This window comes from Alligator mississippiensis, chromosome 4 (genome assembly GCF_030867095.1).
Source record: "Alligator mississippiensis isolate rAllMis1 chromosome 4, rAllMis1, whole genome shotgun sequence".
NCBI lineage: Eukaryota > Metazoa > Chordata > Crocodylia > Alligatoridae > Alligator > Alligator mississippiensis.
The window spans coordinates 228,652,601-228,665,250 of record NC_081827.1 but is presented as its reverse complement, the minus strand read 5'-3'; the positions used below and the strand labels follow the sequence as shown (position 1 = coordinate 228,665,250).

General features: G+C 41.9%; 1 protein-coding gene across 2 annotated transcripts in view; it reads left to right on the top strand.

Moving 5' to 3' along the window:
* KIF5C (kinesin family member 5C) overlaps positions 1–11,937 on the top strand; it is a 168,781-nt gene extending 156,844 nt beyond the window's left edge. For both annotated transcript variants that reach the window (XM_059727397.1, XM_059727396.1), the window contains exon 26: positions 7,793–11,937. The gene's annotated coding sequence lies outside the window, so the exon portion shown is untranslated. The remainder of the gene's footprint in view (positions 1–7,792) is intronic.
* The last annotated feature ends 713 nt before the right edge of the window (positions 11,938–12,650 follow it).

Sequence of the window (12,650 nt, the reverse complement as noted above, 5' to 3'; positions counted from 1 at the left end):
AACCATCCAACCAGTGCATGAAAAGAAAATAATAAATGGCACAATCAGCTAGCCTTCAAATTAGGGGCTGGAATTTCTCAAACAATTCAGATGTTCGAATCTGTGCCATTTTCAAAACTGTGTCTAAAGATGGAGTTGATTTTAGACCTAAGTGCCAGTGTAACATGGACTGCAGTTTGCACATAGTGATGCATTTCATTCCACTTAACTGTAAACAATTAAATTTAACTTTGGTTTTCTGTGTGATTCCATTGTACTTCTGATTAGGACTAAATACTTGTTAAGAGGAGATGGGGGCGGGGGAAGCCAATCAAAAAGATGTTGCTTTACTAGAGTATTTTTAAGTGAAGGCACACATTCTTTAGCCCTGAAAGTACAGGCCAGGCTGTCAAAGGTAGCCTCTGAAATTGCAGCTGTACTTCTGCAGTTCCTGTCTATGGCTGCCAAATACACATTTGAAATGTTGAAATGGGATAATGACCCATCCACCTAACTTATACAGATGTATAATGGCTTTTGCATACTGAGCTAGAGCTGGTAGTTGTGAGACTGGTTGAGATCTGTCTACTGTATATATATGCAGGCTGGCTTTTTGTTTGCAGCACCAGGACAAACATTTCTTGAAGAGACCACTGATCATTGGACACTGAAGATGATAACCATTGATTGCAGTTAGTCTGGTCAGTGGATGGGAATTTATTCAAAGAAGAGCATAGTGTTTGTTGGGAATAGTCAGTGCTACTTCTGCTGTTTCTGCTAGGTCCATGGGCGCCTGCCCAAATCTGTGCAGGAAAAGGCTTAAAGTTAGATCTGGACAAAGACATGAGGCTGTTCTGTCAAGACTTTGACCATCTTATAGGACTTCCTTTGTCCTATGTATGTATAATAAAAGATGGCTCCTCCTTCAAGGTGATTTGCATATGACAAGACAGCAGATGAAAAGAAAAATATCTTTGGGGAATGTAGACAATAAGGTAACAGAAAAAAGTGGTGAAGGAAGATACAGTCTCAGGAAACCAAGCTGTTGTCACATGTTTTATAAGAATCACTGCAAAATTAAATCTTAGGCCCTATCTGCCTGTAGGAAATCTGCAAAAGTGTAACTGCACTGAAGTTGTTGCATCATTACAGACTTCCATGGATTGATGTAAAGTGGGGATTGCCATTGCTATGGCTCACTTCAGAGAGAAGTATCAGTCTAAAGCCCACTTTACATTAAAGCAGGGTGTCTCCATTTTGAGCTGTCACCTGAGTGCCAGTGTTTAATGGAACCTCAGGTATTCTAAATGTTTTACATCAAGTTACATGGTTACCAAGCTAGTTTTGAACGAATTCACATAATTGCAAACTCAGAGCAGATTAACTAAAGCTGGTCAAAATTTTTGGAATCACGGTCGAGTTCTTAGGACGCCAACAGATGTAAAGGAAAGGTGCAGTGGGATCTGATGCAGGATCCCAACAATTGTGCTTCCTGCCATGGCGCACATGCATGACAGGAAGCCTAAATGTGGCATCCTGCATCATATCACATTGCACCATATTACTGGTGCAAGAGAGTCCAATCTGGGCCTCCCTTGCACCAGCAAGTAGCAAGCTTGGCTCCCTGTGCCCTCCTGGCTGGGAACCCCAATCAACTGAGATGTGCTTCCGGCCTCTGCAGCACACAGGAGGCTTGAAAAGCTCCCATGTGCTCTAGAGCAGGGGTTTTCAACCTTCTTTGATCAGCGTACTTCTGGCAGCTGGTCGAGGAGTGGGGGAAGGGGGTAGCAGCAGCCAGTTGAAGAGCAGGGGTGAGGGGTGGCCGCACGGAGCAGCGGCATGGGGTGGTGGATGGCAGCGGCTGCCACGTTGCAAGCTTCTCTCCCTGTGTCTGCCTGGTCAGCCGGCACCTGTTTGACCCTCAGAGGGGCACTGCTGCCCTCACCTTGCCCTGGCCCTGCTCCGGTGAGGCAGCAGCACGAGGTGGCAGCTCTCCATCTCTGCCTGCCCTTGTGTGCCCCTGGGACCTTTCAAAGTACCTCTGGGGGTACGCTACTCCTGGTTGACAACCCCTGCCCTAGAGACTGGGCACTGGCCACATGTTCTTTTAAAGCCATGATAGGAACCAAAAGTTATTACATGTGTTCTGTGTAATAACTTTGTGGCTTATTTCTCATTCAGTCATACCATTAATTGAACATGTGGCCAGGTCAGTGCTTAAGATGTAATTAACCATAATCAGGTCTTAAATATAACATATGTCAGAGGCCTTAGAATTTTAAAATTTTGAATTTTTGGGGAAAGTACATCATGGGAAGGATTTCAGTAGTTTTTTAATAATTGCTATTGGAGCTGCTGTTAAAAATGTTGAAACAGAGGGGAGTTTCATGGTTGCTAAGATTATAGGACTGGTAGTAATGCTTTTTACCTGCACAGCATTTTTAGTACTCTGGTGTTAGAAGCTCTGAAACTATCTCCCTTCATTGTCAAGGCTTCTGTTAAGAGCCTCCAGGTTGCTACTAGAAGCCTTGAAAATGAGGTGAGGAAGCAGCTGTGAACCTGAAGGGCTATTGTTACTATTGAGACTTCTAATAGGAGCCCTTTGACATCTGTTTCCCTTTCATTGTTTCTGGTTCAGTTAACGTTAATACAGCTGCTGTGCAATTAATCAAAGTACAATTAAGTTAAAAAAGAAACTGGAGATGAAGAAACCCTGTGCCTAAACCCAAGTTGTTTAGGCACTTAACTGATATACAGCTAGCATGTTTGGTACAATGAGGCAGAAGGCAGGGCAAAGTGGCACCTTGTACACTAATTCAGAGAGGTATAAGCTTTCATAAGCAACAGCTTATAAATGTTAGACAAGACAACAAATTTGGACAAGCATTCCGTTACGCAGAATTATACCGTTAACTGGTATGCATGTAAGTGTTATGTGTTAAGTTACAACCCATGATCAGAAACTAGAACAAGATCCAGAAACTTCCTAGCTCCTTTGTACCATGTGGGTGCTACAGTTGAGCCCATCTAGGGCCTTGTTACACATGCATTTTTAGACAGCTCCTGGAGCTCTTAACCCCTGGATTGTCCACACATTAACACCAGAAACTAGTTTTAAGCACACTTCAGGCAGTTTAAAGTTATACCACTGTAGGACAGGTATATTCTGATTGGCATTACCCATCTTGTGTTCCATTAATGTGTGGCCTCTCCCTACAGATGAGCTGCCCAAGTTGCAGTCTTCCAGAGCCCCAGGATGCAGTGTCCCCTCCCCCACCCTCCTGTTCTACCCTCTGAACTCTACTGCCCAAGGGATGGTGCTAGCACCAAGCCAACTCCCACCCCTGCCCCCAGGGGGTATGACCTTCCCACCCTCAGGGGAGCAACCCCATGCAAACAGCCTGCAAAACACATGGCAGCTAGGCAGATTGCAGTGCATGGACTTTTCCAGGAATGGCATCTAGCGGGGGTGCAGGAGGAGGAAGGTAGGGGGCTGGATCAGGTCCCCATGATCTGGGGTTCCTTCTTGGAGAAGAAGCAGTAGCTGCCCCCAAAATATCTTCTCTCGCCACTGCCACCTCCCAGCCACCCCAGGAAGCATGACCAGCATCTCCCACACCTAGATCCCAAATCCCAGTTTATTAAAACATAAGACCTTCTTTAATTTATTTCCTCTTCATTTTTTAAAATTTTTTACCAGTGTCTGATTTCCTTCATTTCACCACCCTTCCTCCACCCCCATTTCCTTTCCACCTCTCATTTCACTATCCATCCCTACCCATTAACTCTCTGCCTCCCAGCTTCATGTTCCTGCCCCCTGCCAACCTATCTCTTATACTCCCCCCTCAACACACACACACCTAGAGCAGGGTTAGAAGCCTATCTGGGCTCACCAGCCCTGTAGTGGCAAGTCGCAGCTGTAGCTCCTAGTTAGGCCCCTGTTTGCCAGCCTTCTAGTGGCAAGTCGCAGCTGTGCAGACAGAAGGTTTTTAGCCTTAAGCTGTGACTGCTTCAAACTCAAGCTAGCACTAACATGATCAACATTTGAGTAGCTCAAAGTGCAATGTGTAACAAAGCTCTTAGAAAGCTAAATTAAATGTCCATCTGGGATTTCACAAGTGTGGAGGAATACCAAGCAAATTCCTTTGTGTACACAGCATACCCTCTTGAGCTAGAGGAGGAGATGTGAGCATGGGGGGGCAGGCAGGAAGAAGGATGTGAGTGGGTATACCAGTTAGGGTTACCATATTTCCAGTTTCAAAAAAAGAGGGCGTGTAATATGATTGTGGGGGGCAGTTATATGCCTGTGCCCTGCTCCTGCCCTGTTGGGGAGGGGATGTAATATGATTGTGAGGGGGCAGTGATATGTTGGTACCCTGCTTCTGCCCCCCACTCCCAAGCCACAGCCCCCCCCTCCCCCGACCATGCTGGTGCCTCTCACTCCTAACCTGCAGCCCCCTGGCACTGCCTGTGCCCCGCACTCCTGACCCACAGTCCCCTGACCCCCCTGGGGCTTCTCACTCCCAAACCACAGCTGCCCCAGCCCTGCCAGTGCCCCTCACTCCTGACCCGCAGCCCCCTATTCCCCCCAGCCCTGCAGCATCTCCTTGCTGTCCTGCCCCTGAGAACTAAGGGGGCTGGGCCACAGAGCTCTCTGCTATCCTCCACCCCCTTCCCCTGCTGGAGGGGCTCTGCTGCAGCCCCAGCATCCGGACAGCTTCCCCTAGTGCCAGCAGGCACCACCCCCCCTCACACACTCATCCCTTCTACACACCCTGCCATACACCCACACACACACAGCCCCCTGGACAGTCCCCAAGCCTGGGCCCTCCAACTCACACCCCTCATAGACTTACCTACATGCAGCTGCTGGGGCTGCTCCAATCACCCTGCCTTGCTGCATGCCAGCCACATGTGTGCATGAGATGCACATGATGCCCCCTGCCTCCAATCGCCCTCCTCCAGCTCCCCCTGGCTCCAAGCAGCTCCTTGCTAGGGCAAACCCGGAAGTGCTGGGGAAAACTTCGATGCTTAGCAGAGCAAAATCCCAGACATTTGTTGATATTTTAAAAAACTGCCTGGACCAAGATGGGAGGACCCAAAAAGAGGATACGTCCAGGAAAACCCACATATATGGTAACCCTAGTGTACCTGGAATGATGCTACACTTTAGTTACCTGGTCTACGTTGTGGCTTTTTGAGATTTTAGACATACTTGAGAGCATTCTTGAGGCTGCTCCCATTATACTAGGGGTGCACCAACATTTTTTTTGAACGATACGGATGGCTGATTATTAACCAGCCATCTTGGCCAATACCTGTCTGATAGCCGATATGCAGCCCGGCAGTTTGTAGAGCAGCATCCAGCTGATAAGTCTGTGGGGGAGAGCAGATTGAGATCCCCATGGTGAGAGAGGGAGTGGGGCAGGGGAGGAGCAGGTGCTGCCCAGCCGAGGTGGGGCATGGGAAAGATCTGTGGGCAGCTTGTCTGGTGGGCAGTTCCCCATTGCTACTTATGCCCCCCTGGATTTGTGCACGGGGTGAGGGCAGGCTCAGAGCTGAGGAGCTGGGGTGGTCTCAGGGCTGTGCTCGGGGTGAGCAGTGGTGGGGCAGGTGATGGCAGCACTGGGAGGGAGGACTGTCCTGTGGCAATGGTAAATTTGCTGCCCACCTTCCCTGAGCGCAGCCCTGGCTCAGACCCCTGCTGGGAAGAAGCTAGCACAGCCCCTGGCTCTGAGCCCATAGCAGGCAGCCCGCCCTTACCCCACACACAAATCTGGGGGGCACATGCTCCCAATGCCTCCCCTAGGGGTGTGAGCAGTGGTAGAGAGCTGCCACCCTCCCCATGCCCCCTCACCCCCTGTGCTTGCAGCTCGGTCCTGCACCCTGCCCCTGCCCCAGCCCCACTCCCTCCCTCACCATAGGAGCCTCAATCTGTCCCCCCATGGCCCTTCCCTCCTCCATGTCCTTTCCCCCCACAGACTTACTGGCCAGATGCCAGTCTCCAAGCTGTCAGGCTGCATTCCAGGCTGTGTTCATGCTGCAGCTGTGCACATGCACGCAGCATTTATTGGTGACATTGGCTACACTGGCCCAAAAAGGCTGATTGCTGATGATGTCAGTTTTCCTTTTATAGGTGCCAATATGATATGGACTGATATACTGGTGCGCCTCTACGTTATATCTATGGCTTGATTTAGTCCTGCCACCCCAGAGATCAGGGAGGCACAAAGTGATGCTAAACAGAGCTCTGGTGCTGCTCAGGATTCTGGTGCCTGCAGGACAATGTGGGGAAGGTGATTTATAATCCTGTCTTGCAAAGGACCTTATTTAAGGGACATAAATGTATTAAACTTCTGGGTGTGCTGTTGAATACTCTTAATGATACTACTTGAGAATACTGAGCTGGTTAACTTTATCCAAATACTGATTTACCAATAAACAAGCTGGCATGATTGCTATGCCTACATGTTGTATAGAAATAGCAGCCACATAACTCAGCAGGCAAGAAAGGAAACCTATAAATTGAAAATTGTCAGCTTCTTGATACCTTCATGTTTCCAACTTCAGGGAAGCTGGTTCCCTGCCCCTCCCTATCTTTGCTGAGTATTTGCTGAAACTTGCTTGACATCTTATTTGGTAAGAGGTAGGATGAAATGAAATGGAAATATAAACACAGTAAAAGTAATGCTACTCCATGGTCTGCTGAAATTATTAAGGCAACTTGCATTTGGATCTGTATACATGAAAAATGCTGTGTAAACACACACTAATCATGTGCCTTTCTGCCCTGCCCCAGTGCTAAACCTTTGGTATGTTCCCAGCACCTCCCCATTCTTATGTAAGCTGGAAAACTATTGAATCCAACCAATAAAACACATGACATTAAAAACTACCCTGTATAGCTTGAAAGTATTAAGAAGCAAGATGACCAGAAGCTGAGCTGCTGTCTCTGCATTTATTTCAAAGTAACTTTGTTAAAAGGTTGACAGTGTTTTGGTATTGACAGCACAAATAAAAAGAGTGGTGGGCTCCAGTTTTTTTTTAATTTAATTAATTTTGACTGATTAGATGTATTTAATATATAAAATAATCTTAGAATAGAAGTGACTAAATGGATTTCTTGGCAACAAGACTTTCTCAAATTCAGTTATTTTAGCCAGGAGCAGTTTTCTCTGAACATTGAACATGGTAATGTTGTAGTTGAAAACTTGAATACAGTTATATGTTTCTTACTAGATATGATTTGGAGGAATGTCTTTGATAAATATTTTACAGCTAATTAAATAGCCCTTTAAATATATTGTGTTCTGAAATGTTCCATTGTTGAGAGTTATGATATTCTTGTACCTAGCAGTGGAGAAAACTCCCAGTAAAAGGTTGGAAGGGAAGAGGAAAAAAACAATTAAATATGTTGTGATTTTTTTAATATTGCAATAGAACGCACTTAAATAAGGGAACTATGCTGTATATCAGATAGTAAAGCATGTATTTCACTATGATTATTAAATTACATATATGTTTATATATATTTTACTGTGCCATGTGTTGCCATTTTTAACCTTTAAAAATGGGTAAGATTGAAATTTTCTGTCCCCAGCCCATACCACTAAGGCCCTGGTTCCGTGAATGCTTAGAAGAGCACTCCCTTTTCAGTATATGAAAAGTTCCACTGCTGTTACTGGAGCTACTTACATGTTTAACATTTATCAGGTGTACAGTGCAAAGTGTTTACAGGATTGGGGATTCAGAAATATTCACTTTCTGACCTAGATGTTCACTAACTTTGTTTCTTCTTATTCTCTTTTGGCAGGTCAGACTCCACTTAGCATGTTAAAGACTGTCATTAATTCACTGACTTTTTTTTCTTCAACCTGATCTGCATTCTATTCAACATGAGCTTTTCACAGTCATCGGCAGTGTACCAGGTTTCAAATATTTTGAGCTTTGTAGAATCTTCATGTGTACAGATGTGTTCCACTCCACTCTTCTTCAGAACTACGTACAATGTAGTTAACATATCCATCTGTGTAACTATAGAAGGTCTGCCATTCCAAATCTTTCACTGACTGCATTTGACCTCTTGGCGCTGGTTAGGCTGGGGCCTCTATGCTGGTATTGATGCTTTTTTGAAGTACTCAATTGCATCAGTAAATCCTGACTTCTGACAGCAAAGAATCAATCATTCAGCAACCAAGTGCCATCGAAGGCAGGTGATTGTGTTCCGTCATGCCTGATTTACTGTATAATATACATATTATTTTATATTTTTAGGGGAAGAAAACGTGCTGCTATATGGTTTGAAATAATTTTAACACTTAACATTTTCAGAAATAAATTTCCCCAAAGAAGCATTTGTAATATCCTGGTAAAATCTCTGGAACTGTATAATAACATTAGTACGGGACTTGTTAAAGATCAAACTATGGAATGAAGAGAAATCTGTTAGTTTAGATCTAGGTTTTGAAGTTCAGTGGTCACATGAATACGTGTTTGTGAACTATCTTAAAATGTAACATCTGATCTGCTTGTAATTCTACTTCTGATGAGGGGATTTCCCTTGGTTTGATGGCTAGCCCTGTGTTTGTAAGCATTGTTCATTATGGACTCCTGAAAGCTTTCAGAATGCTGCAAAAATCTTGTATTGGAAAAGGTGACAGGTATGCCACCTCTCCCCACCACTTTTGACAAGCCCTGATCTGTTCCTGTTGGAATTCAGAAATGGGACCTAGCAGCTGAGCACCTAAAGAGATCTATTGAGGGCTTAAAAGGGAGGAAAGGGTATGTACCTGAACTGTGCTGTGCAAAGAGAATTTAGGAAAATGACATGTCTTAAAAGAGCACATTGCAAGAAGCAAAGAATGTATGTATGTATTAGAACTTGACAATATGCAAGTCTGTTAATGGGCAATATATTTTTAGCTCATTCAAATGATGATGAGACTACTTGCCTTTCTTGGTTTCTCCTATAGTGCCAGATAAGAGGTTTCCATCTTCTCAGCAGAGGGCATTGAAAGAATTATGGAAAAGTTAGGCTGGCAGGCAAAAGTCAAACCACTTGTTTTGGATATCAACTGCTTTTGTTTCACATAGGCATTTTGAGCTATATTATGTCTTAAAAGCAGGATGGATTTCACAGAGACTAAAGCAGAGTGTACCCTTTAGTCTTGTTTTGCTGCTGTTTGCTTTTATTTAATTTTAGAGTTAGTTTTTGGATTCTGAATATGTTCTGCTGGTAGACATATTACAAACATTTAACTGCCATAGAATATATCTGAACGTTATGAATTGACTTCAGATTTTTTTTCTAAAGAAGTTATCTGGAATCTTTCAACTGTAGCAAAAGAAATGGGTTTTAATTTATTTTTTTTTAATGTTGCACTATTTTTGGGAGCATTTTTGTTAAAAATATTTAATAAAGATTGAAAAGTTGCATTTGTTTAATTTATTATGTATTTCCAAGTTTCATAATCCTTTAATTTTTCTTACTGTGCATATGCATTGCCAGGAAAATGAACTGTGAATTTGCCATATGCAGTCTCTAACAATGATACTAATTCAAAGCCACTCTGTCCCACCCTATCACTGTTCACAGCTTAAATGTGTATTCTGAATAAAGCACCTAGTTTCCTTTTGTTTTATTTCTAAAACAGTTGTCTTAGAGAGGAGTATCAACTATTAATTGCCGTTGTTTTATTAGACATCAAACATTTTTGTATTATTTCCTCATTCTGAACTATATATAGCTTGAATGCTATAGAATAAATTTGGTCCCATGTTCTTGATTTGAAATCTGTCACTGACCAATTTTTAAGTGTAGCTCTAGTTCAAAAAATTATGTGGTCTTCACGTACATCAGAACAAAAATAAAACCTTTCAATTATACATAACAGTTTAGACAGTTATCTTGAGAGTCATTGATAAATTAGCTTTGATGCCTCTTAATAATCTTGTTAGTGCTGATCAGCCAGTCAGTTCATCTAGCTTAGATCACTTAAGTGCCTCCAAGCTAATTTTTAAAATTATGACTATAGGATGACTTTCTATCACTGAAATGCTTAAGGGGTATGTTATACCATAATTCTAAAAGAAAGAGTTGTTGGGCGCGCCTACATATGCATTAATATGCCTTTTCTAATATGCATTAAACTTAGTACCTTCAACATGAGGTACTAAATTAATATGCATCAGGTAGTGTTAATGCAAAGTAGCGCATTTGCACACTTCAGTGATGCTTAATGCGCAGTAGACTCTTTTACTGTGCATTAAAGTGCAATAAATGTCACAGTTATTAGTGTAATGTCAGAGTTTATGTGATGCTTTAATGCGCAGTAGTCTATTGCACATTAAAATGCACATGTAGATGTACCCACTGTTTACATAATTTGATCTAATTACTGCATCAATATAACTTATTCTGCTTTAAAAACTTTGTTCAATGAAACTATTTTAGTTGAGGTTTAATTTCATACTCTTCAGTTTCTGTTTAGCTTTTTTTAACCACTTCCATAGTATCTTGCACATTTTATACAAAGAAGTGAAAATCACATCTCTGCTACGCAGAGCTCAAAGGCCTGTAATTTACTATTTTATCCTATTTAATAGTATTTCATTCTTCCTTTTCTCCCTGAATATTGCATTTTATATTTATTGTAGATAGTTTTTTTTTAGTTAACTGACAAAGATTGTTGTTTAAATAGTTTAGATTTAACTTCATAGCTAAAATTTCATGCACAAAAGGACACGTTTTAGTAAAACTGGAAATGCTGTTTATGGACAGAAAATGTTTACAATATGAAAGTAAAATATGCATTTTTTTGCTATTGATCAATATTGTGTTGCTGCTCAGTTGTGTTTCTGTAACTGATGAGTTCTTAAGTTGTATTTATCCTTGAATTCATTTTTTATTAGCTAAAATATTTTTTTTTTCCCTGAAAGTAAGGAACAGTTTAAAAGCTCAAAAAATTTCGACTGATATGTGATTCTAAGTGTTGTGTTTCACCAAACGGGTGAGATTGGATTATCCTGAATGCATTAGAAGGTTTTTAAAATGGATTTTAACTGTATCATAGTCTGCCCACTACAGTCTTCTGACTTTTTTTTTTTTTTTTACTGTTTTTGTTCTGTTACCCATTGGATGAATACATATGTCTACTGAAAAACATTATGTTAAACAATTTTATCTTTGACACTTCTCTTCAAATATTAACAAATCTCAGATTAAGTTAAATCTGTTTCAGAATTGCACTTGTGAAAGGATGGAGCATTGTGGCTTCAGGCTTGCACCTTTCAGGTGTATTAATGTACCTCTCCTCATTGGAGTGAAGAGAGGAAAACTCAAAAAATAATTTTTTGAAAGAAAGTAGAGACCCAATTTTGAGGACAGAGGGAACCATGGAATCAGACTAGCAGGATAATCTTAATTCACCCTTGCTTTGATATTTAGCTCTAATGACTAAGGACTGAAAATGCATTGGAAAACAAAGTGTGCTAAACAAATACAGAAAGGAACACCACTGCAAATTTCTGTCTTGCTCATAAACAGTTTTGTCAATTTGAAACACTTTTCATTGTGGGAGAATTATTGAGGGGATTGAGGTATTCTGTAGAATTAAACTGTCTAGTTTGTAAAGTGTGTAATGTGTACTGCAGATGTGTATTCTCTGGGCTCTATGTATCATTACAGTAGTGTTCATTTTAGGAAAAATTAAATTGTGGACACATTTTGGTGGTAAGGGGAAAAATTGTGATTGCATCAAATGATGCTGTAATGTATTAAACTCTTAATAGCAGATCTGAACCTCCTCCCCCACCTCCCCTTACACCCTTCCTTGGAGTTAAATCTTCTAACCTTAGTTCAAAAATACTCTCTATTAAAGATGTATGGATACACTGGCAGACTGCATGATGTATCATTTGAAACCTGTTCAAGTGGAAAATAAAATTGAATTAAACTTTCTTGTATGCTGTTTGTGTGACATGCATTACCGTTGTCTTGGTGTAAACTTGTCTGTGGCACAGGTGTTTTCCCACAATCATCTCTGTTTAGGTGCTAGTTATTTTGTGGTAAATTGTATAAATGCAATGGAGCACCTAGGAATGCCAGCGTTTTAGTGTTCTGCTAATGTGTGGCAGGTAGACAAGATGCTCCCAAATGCCTTCCGGGGAGGCATATAGTAGAAACCTATCACTGTAGAAGTTTGTTACTCTTTTACAAATACTCTTTTCTTCCCACATCCTCACCTCAAATCCTCCATCCACTCACTCCTTGCTGGATGGCCTAAATCAGGACAAAGACATTGCTTCTTCCTTCTTGTCAAGTGCTTAACAGGAGCATCACTGTCTGCTTTCTGTGCTCTGATATAGTGAGCCCTCACAGAGTGCTTTCAGTATGAAAACTGTTCTTACTAAGTGTGAAGAGTTTGGGTGTGACGTCTCTATTTTAAAAAGTGTTTCTAAAGGGCATGTGCCAATAATTGCATTTTATGACATATTCCAGAGAGGGTTTAGCTGGCACCAGCAGCTAGGCAGTTTTTAGTTGGAAGCTTATTGCCATTTAAAGTCCTTTTTGACAGTCAGCATTGCGAACTACAGCTACTAGTCTTCTGCTCACTGACTAACATGCCATTGACCAGCTAAATTCCTTAATATTAAATATAAATTAGAACTTA